Raw genomic sequence first — 8,274 nt, forward strand, 5'->3', positions numbered from 1 at the left:
GTATGTATATATATATATATATATATATATATATATATATATATATATACACACATTTTAGTCGACAATAAGTACACACAATTTAGTCACGTTAACTTTTTTGTCAATTTGAAAAACCACCACAAGATGGCAGCACGTGTTCATACATGTGAAGCAAGTTTTATGAAACGCCGGTTAGAGGGATTGTTCCTCTCCCAGCTGAGGGCAGTGATGAGCCCTGTTTGAGAGAGCTATATTTGTTCTGGACTTTTGCTGCATAGATTTTGTACTCTTACTCAGTCCACAATAACTTAAACCCCATTTAAATGTGTGCAGAGTATATGTGTGCATTTAAATGTGTGCATAACTATACTGTATATGCTTTACAACGTTCTTATATATGTAAAAATCTTATAGGCTGAATCCTATATGTGTGTGTGTGTGTGTGTGTGTGTATAAACATAAATGAAAATGCATGTGTGCTTATTAGTATGCTCAGGATTTGCAGAACAGAGTATAACGATACATTTGAAAACATCACTTTTCCAAAATTACCTATTAATATGTGCATCATCATACTAAATAAGGACGTTACGTTAGATGCGAGATGTTAATCCAGCTATCTCAACCTGTATTTACTGAGGGCTTCCCAAATTAAAACACTTTTAGTATTGTTTACTGACTTTAGTTGATACTATCGCTTAGGCCACTCAAACTCTTGTGCTCACTAGTGTGATTGAATGTGTAATTATTTTTATAGGTCTTTTGGAATGTCAGACCGTTGTTGCAAATGGCATTTGTCCAGGTCAGTTTTCAGTGAATGGTACTACTGGATTTAGTACGCTGAAAAACAATGATTTTTACAACTGGAATTGAGATTTTACTTAGTCACTGTTTTTATTTGATAAAGAATAGTCGATTAGACTATTAGTAATAATTTGAAATAATAAAACGTTTTCTATATTATTATTATTAGTAGTAGTATTATTGTGAAAGAGTTAAAAAGCAAGAGTGAATAGGCTCGCTGTGATTGGTCTAAAGTTGGCTGTAGGGCTGGACTGTAATCCTGAGTGTGTGTGTCTGGACGGCGAAATATTTAGCTAACGGTATTTAAAACACCGTTTTGGTACAAATTTAGGTGCTGTACATAATTTGTCGGTTATGTTTTGTTTTCTGACGTGTCTGAGTGGAGATAAATCGAATGGCATTTGACCTGCTTGGGCGATAAGTGCGCGGTGACTGTCATCTACAGAAGTTTACAGCGAGCGATCAGCGCGTGTATTAAGAAGTGTCGCGCGAAAATACATGACGTAAGAGCGTCCAGGAATACAGTTGTGCGTGATAATTAAACGGCTTGGATCCAGTGTTGCCTGCATGAGGATTTCTGATGTAGCGCCCAGTTTTTATATAGTCATGAATTGTCTGGAGTGTTTTAGGAGGATGCAAGCATGATATTTAATCTATCAGTCGCAAGGAACAGATTTATGAACGTTTTCAACTGTTGGTAAGTCTTGCATGTTTGACTTCGAATATTTTATTGCATGTTTTATGGTTTAAAAAGTACATTTTACCCACTTGGAACAGCTTTTTGTGCACATGTACTTTTTACTGCACAAAATAAAATATCTCAATGTTGCAGGTTATGCTGTGCTGTGATTTAATTTGAGGCAATGCTTTTTTTTTTTTATAAGACAACGTAGGTGGTGTTAGAAATGTTATTCAATTCTACATTTTCAAAAGTGCAACAGAAGTTCATAAGTGTTTTGGCATAGCACTGGTGTTTCAGAATAATTCACCAATCCTTGTTCTCACTAACAGCTTTATTTATTTCATAGATTGAAGAACCAGAGAGCCTTGATAGGGACATCATGGAACTTTTTTGGATAGTTTTCTTCATTTTTGACATTATTTTCATGACAGACTGTGCTAGAGGTGAGTGCAAATATATTTGCTCTTGTGAAATTTGTTAAAAAAAAAAAAAAAACCTTGGAAGAGGGTGGACTGCTGTTAAAATTCTTATGCTTTAATAATGTTTTGATATTTGAATAATCTTGATTAATACTACATAGTTTAAAAGTAATTGTGTCACTATATGTTGATTTTATGAGCATAATATAGTTGTGTTCTAGTTACAGTCACTAAATAGTCACATGCATGTCATGTGTGCTTGTCTGTATGCTCAAGATTTTCACTAAAATGTTTAAGTAAATTTAAGCTCATTAGCTAACAAATCTGTCAGGTACCAAAGCTTTAGACTAATTCCCACTGTATGTTTAATGAATTCAGCAACATATTTGCCTTACTACGTTTTTTAAATACTCACGTTAAAACTCAAAAATTGGAAAGAATTGTTTATCTTGTTCACAAAATTAAGCTGCTTTCATTTTAAAGTCTTAATGTGACTTTATATATCTTTATTGCATCATGCATTATGTTTGGTATTTGTTTGGTGTGGTCATGCATAGAAAAGTAATCATGGTCATAGTTCAGTTGTTATTAAAAAAAGCTTGTTTAAGACTCTTTAATAAGATGTGATATTCAACAGGCTAAACTTGATTTAAAATGTATTATATTAATTGAAGGCCTAAAAAAAACACATCTAAATTTAGTCCGTCTCTTGCATCTGCCGAGTTGAAATTCAATCATCCTGGACCTTGAAGGATTCTCTTAACCTGTCTATTGAGTTCAGGTCCAGATTGAGAGCTTGAGACTTTCGGGGTCTGTCGCTGGCATTGTTTGCTGAATGCAGTCCTCTCGCATTAGCCATTCTCTGGTCTTCCTTTTGGACTGAAACGAACCATCATTTCCATTCATAATGGGCTGAATGGGGGCCGGGGCCGCTGATGGGCAGATAGTACAGCTCACTGACTCCACTCCATCAGGGCTGCATGTGAAGTGTGATGGAGTCTCCCTTTTGCGTTAGTGTTCACCTCAGACTCAACAGCCTGTCAACGGAGCTGGCGGGCGAGAGAGAGAGGCCGAGCGACGTCTGTGCAGATTGTATCTGTGAGGGGCCCTGAACAATGTGGCATTCACAGTCACATAGCCCTGGCCTTCATAGAGACGCTTAGCCAAAAGTAAATAGAAATGCAGAAAGCGATGCGATTAGATTAGCCAATTATGTTTGTTTGCTGTGCAATAGCTAAGGTGTACCTCTCAAGCCAGGGAGATTTGTGTTTGTAAGGAAGCGCAGACAATTTGCCGCCTTGATCGTATCTGAAACGTGAAGCTGCGGGTATGTTTGATATGTTGCACTTGTTACAGACTTGTTTTGCACCTGACAAAACAAAAATGTGACCCTGGACCACAAAACCAGTCATAAGGGTCAATTTTTCGAAATTGAGATGTATACATCTTCTGAAAGCTGAATAAATATGCTTTCCATTGATGTTATGATAGGACAATATTTGGCCGAGATACAACTATTTGGAAATCTGGAATCTGAGGGTGCTGAGGGTGTCAAAATATTGAGAAAATCGCCTTTAGAGTTGTCCAAATGAAGTTCTTAGCAATGCATATTACTAATCAAAAATTAAGTTTTGATATATTTACAGTTGGAAATTGACAAAATATCTTCATGGAACATGATCTTTACTTAATATCCTAACGATTTTTGGCATAAAAGAAAAATCAATAATTTTGACCCGTACAATGTATTTTTGGCTGTTGCTACAAATATACCCAAGCGACTTAAGACTGGTTTTGTGGTCCAGGGTCACAAATCGGATCTGTCCATTGAAGATTGCTCAAATGATAGTCCTGCAGCATTTCAGAATAGAATGATTTGATGAGACGCAATGAACTGGCAGTTTGAATGTTCAAAGATCTCAGTTCTCCCAAAATGTACCTCTGCTTTTATATCTAGGGTGAAGATGACCTCGGTATGCGGATATGTGATTAGACAAATTAAAATGGCACTGCTATATATTATACTCTGTTTCTGTACTTTATTACAATGTAACAGCTGCATCTGGAACAATATTTTAAAGTCAACATTGAAAACCCAATTGCAACCCATTTTCCCCATCCAGAATTGTTTGTGGTGTTTAAAAGGCGAGGGATTCAGGACGTCAGCCAAAAAGAAAGACATTTTACTGGCTGAAGTTATTGCATTCAGATAAAAAAGGAAGACACTTTTTTTCTCCTCCAGATTTTCTTTGGAATAATGTGCACTGGGCAGTACATGCAATAAAATTCATTAAAAAAGTAAATAAAGTCAGTTTTAATTTGAATGGTATCTGTAGCATTTTGCACTTTTATTTAAGATTACAACAGCACTCAAGTCATTTGGGAAAGATAGTTAATGCAGGACCTGTGGAGTAAGGTTCCTTTGTCCTTGACGTGAGAGGAGTGCTTCACGTCAGATGACAAACATTTTCCGTTGTTAACGGAAGTACAGTTTGTGCAGCGCTGTCAAAGAAATATTACACTTGTGCAGCCTTTGCAATGTTTACGGGTCTAGGCATCTCAAAGTAGAAGGCTTAACATCCGATTCCATCCACTGTCCACTCATTCCAGCTGGCGATTTTGAATGTTTGTAAATGCATTATGCATCCAGTCCCATCTGAATCACTTTTGGCCCGTTCACCAGCCATGCCAGAAGCAGAGTTTAACAATCCCATGTGGAATTTCAACAATTTGTCCACGGGAAAAACCTTAAAGTGTGCCATTTATATGATGCAATGGCCTCATAGCTTGAATGGATATCATTGTGTGTAAGACACTGAGAGGCTGTAATTAAATCCCTCAAGCCTTGTTAGTTACAGTTTCCAATTTTTTTGTTTTCTCAGATGATATTGACATGAATTATGTCCTCTGACAGGAATAACCTCAGTATTCGCTCATAGGAAACGAAAATACATTTGTGTGTGGTTCTTTATCAGTAATGCAGAAATTGCTGTTCACGTTTTTACTCAAGAATTGGGCTTGTGTGGGGGGTGTTTTCGGAGGAGAAGAGTTTAAGGGAGTCTTTTGGGAACATATGGGGTCTTGGAAGAGGGGGCTGAGCTCTGAGGATGGGCTGAAGTGTTTGTAGGCACGCGCTGATTTGTTTACACTGATGTAGACCACCCTTGCAGTATATGTCGATATACTCGTGGAGATGTGTGGATCCGAAATCTCAGTGGAGCAAACAGTCAGATGGTCTGCTTGCAAAGTAAACACCCTTATGAACTCCAATCTGATGGACATTAAATCTGCATCTCTGGGAAAAAAGCCCTGGAGTCGTAAACTTAACAGTGATTTTTCTCACCTCTCCCAACCCCCTTCACTTTTCTCTTCTTCTTCTTTTTTTTACCTTTTCCTTTTTCCACCTCATGGTTTATGACCAGAAGACATCCAGGAAATTAATTTACATGTGTTTAACGAGCGTCGGTTGTCGGTTAGGAAAAATAACCGAAATGAACATCCCTAGTCTAAACCTTAGAAACACAGTCACTAGTACCAATTAGATGGTTGGATGCTTGGTTTACCATGAAGATAATCTGTGTGAGTAAAGAAGGCTGTAAATCTCATTTCCATTGAGGAAGACTCAAGGAATGGTTGTTAAGTGGGCCCAATAAAATACTTATTGTGAAGTCAAATGGTGTTTACATAGTGGCCATTTTTGTGTCACCTACTGCCATTTGCGATAGACTGTGAGGGACATTCTTCTGTAATGAGGCGGAAAATGGTTGGGGAACATAAATGGTCTCATTTGCTTTACCAAGATACAAACCTCAGTGTGTGATACAGACCATAAAAAAATCAAACGCCTTCAGATTTATTTGAAATAGGTGTTGGTCTTGCACAACTCTTTTCGGTTCATTATGAATTAATTCTTTATAAATGAAAGACTATATTGGTTAATGACTGTTTTGGTTAGTGTATTGCATAAAGTATTAGTTTAAATTTAAATTTATACACTTATTCAGCAAGGATGCATTAACTTGAGGAAAAGAGAGGAAAGATATTTTTAAAGTAACAAAAGACGTCTATTTTAAATAAATGCTGTTCTTTTGAACTTTCTATTTATCAAATAATGAATGTTAGTGTGTGCATTTTTATGGTTTTATCAATGAGACATAAGCAAATGCTAGATTTCAATTGTTTATTTTACACACTATTTACTTAAAAAAAAAAAAATCATCACTGGAAATATTTTAAATGAAAATTGCCAATTGTCAGTACTGTAAATTTTGCATGCAAACACATTTCTGTTCACCTGGGATGGCTAGCAACTGATGCCAGTCATCTAAAAATGGTGAATCTAAAAATATGATCTATGTCAGTCTGGCTAATGTGATTTTGATTAGGCCATAAAAAGAGACCAAAAGGTCTCTGATCATGGGATGTGTGGCATATGGTGTATCTTGCGGTGGCTAATAGAAGTTCACAGATCCAGCAGTGCAGGTTGGGGAGTTTCTTCTCTGGCCTTGGCACCTCACGGTGCCTGGATGCTGGTGTGGGATCTTGTTACTCGATGGGGGAGGTGCTCGTAATGATGGGAGTGTGAAAAGAGAAAAAACAGCCCAATTTGAATTGGGGGTTGTACAAACATTTAGCTAAATGTGTGAATAGGAGCATGAGTCCACCAAACAGTTGTGCCCAGCAAGTTCAGTAAATTACTTTTCCTTTAAGGGGCTTGTATTTATTTATTTATTATCTGAGTAAAGGCTTTTTTAAATTACTTTATTAAATGTATCCTTGTTGACTTTTATGTCAAATACTTGAATTTAACCAGTTACTTCAATCAATTTGTGGTCCAGGGTCACAAATCGGATCTGTCCATTGAAGATTGCTCAAATGATAGTCCTGCAGCATTTCAGAATAGAATGATTTGATGAGACGCAATGAACTGGCAGTTTGAATGTTCAAAGATCTCAGTTCTCCCAAAATGTACCTCTGCTTTTATATCTAGGGTGAAGATGACCTCGGTATGCGGATATGTGATTAGACAAATTAAAATGGCACTGCTATATATTATACTCTGTTTCTGTACTTTATTACAATGTAACAGCTGCATCTGGAACAATATTTTAAAGTCAACATTGAAAACCCAATTGCAACCCATTTTCCCCATCCAGAATTGTTTGTGGTGTTTAAAAGGCGAGGGATTCAGGACGTCAGCCAAAAAGAAAGACATTTTACTGGCTGAAGTTATTGCATTCAGATAAAAAAGGAAGACACTTTTTTTCTCCTCCAGATTTTCTTTGGAATAATGTGCACTGGGCAGTACATGCAATAAAATTCATTAAAAAAGTAAATAAAGTCAGTTTTAATTTGAATGGTATCTGTAGCATTTTGCACTTTTATTTAAGATTACAACAGCACTCAAGTCATTTGGGAAAGATAGTTAATGCAGGACCTGTGGAGTAAGGTTCCTTTGTCCTTGACGTGAGAGGAGTGCTTCACGTCAGATGACAAACATTTTCCGTTGTTAACGGAAGTACAGTTTGTGCAGCGCTGTCAAAGAAATATTACACTTGTGCAGCCTTTGCAATGTTTACGGGTCTAGGCATCTCAAAGTAGAAGGCTTAACATCCGATTCCATCCACTGTCCACTCATTCCAGCTGGCGATTTTGAATGTTTGTAAATGCATTATGCATCCAGTCCCATCTGAATCACTTTTGGCCCGTTCACCAGCCATGCCAGAAGCAGAGTTTAACAATCCCATGTGGAATTTCAACAATTTGTCCACGGGAAAAACCTTAAAGTGTGCCATTTATATGATGCAATGGCCTCATAGCTTGAATGGATATCATTGTGTGTAAGACACTGAGAGGCTGTAATTAAATCCCTCAAGCCTTGTTAGTTACAGTTTCCAATTTTTTTGTTTTCTCAGATGATATTGACATGAATTATGTCCTCTGACAGGAATAACCTCAGTATTCGCTCATAGGAAACGAAAATACATTTGTGTGTGGTTCTTTATCAGTAATGCAGAAATTGCTGTTCACGTTTTTACTCAAGAATTGGGCTTGTGTGGGGGGTGTTTTCGGAGGAGAAGAGTTTAAGGGAGTCTTTTGGGAACATATGGGGTCTTGGAAGAGGGGGCTGAGCTCTGAGGATGGGCTGAAGTGTTTGTAGGCACGCGCTGATTTGTTTACACTGATGTAGACCACCCTTGCAGTATATGTCGATATACTCGTGGAGATGTGTGGATCCGAAATCTCAGTGGAGCAAACAGTCAGATGGTCTGCTTGCAAAGTAAACACCCTTATGAACTCCAATCTGATGGACATTAAATCTGCATCTCTGGGAAAAAAGCCCTGGAGTCGTAAACTTAACAGTGATTTTTCTCACCTCTCCCAACC

The sequence above is a fragment of the Sinocyclocheilus anshuiensis genome, unplaced genomic scaffold, assembly GCF_001515605.1.
Source record: "Sinocyclocheilus anshuiensis isolate Anshui unplaced genomic scaffold, SAMN03320099.WGS_v1.1 scaffold2039, whole genome shotgun sequence".
Classification (NCBI taxonomy): domain Eukaryota; kingdom Metazoa; phylum Chordata; class Actinopteri; order Cypriniformes; family Cyprinidae; genus Sinocyclocheilus; species Sinocyclocheilus anshuiensis.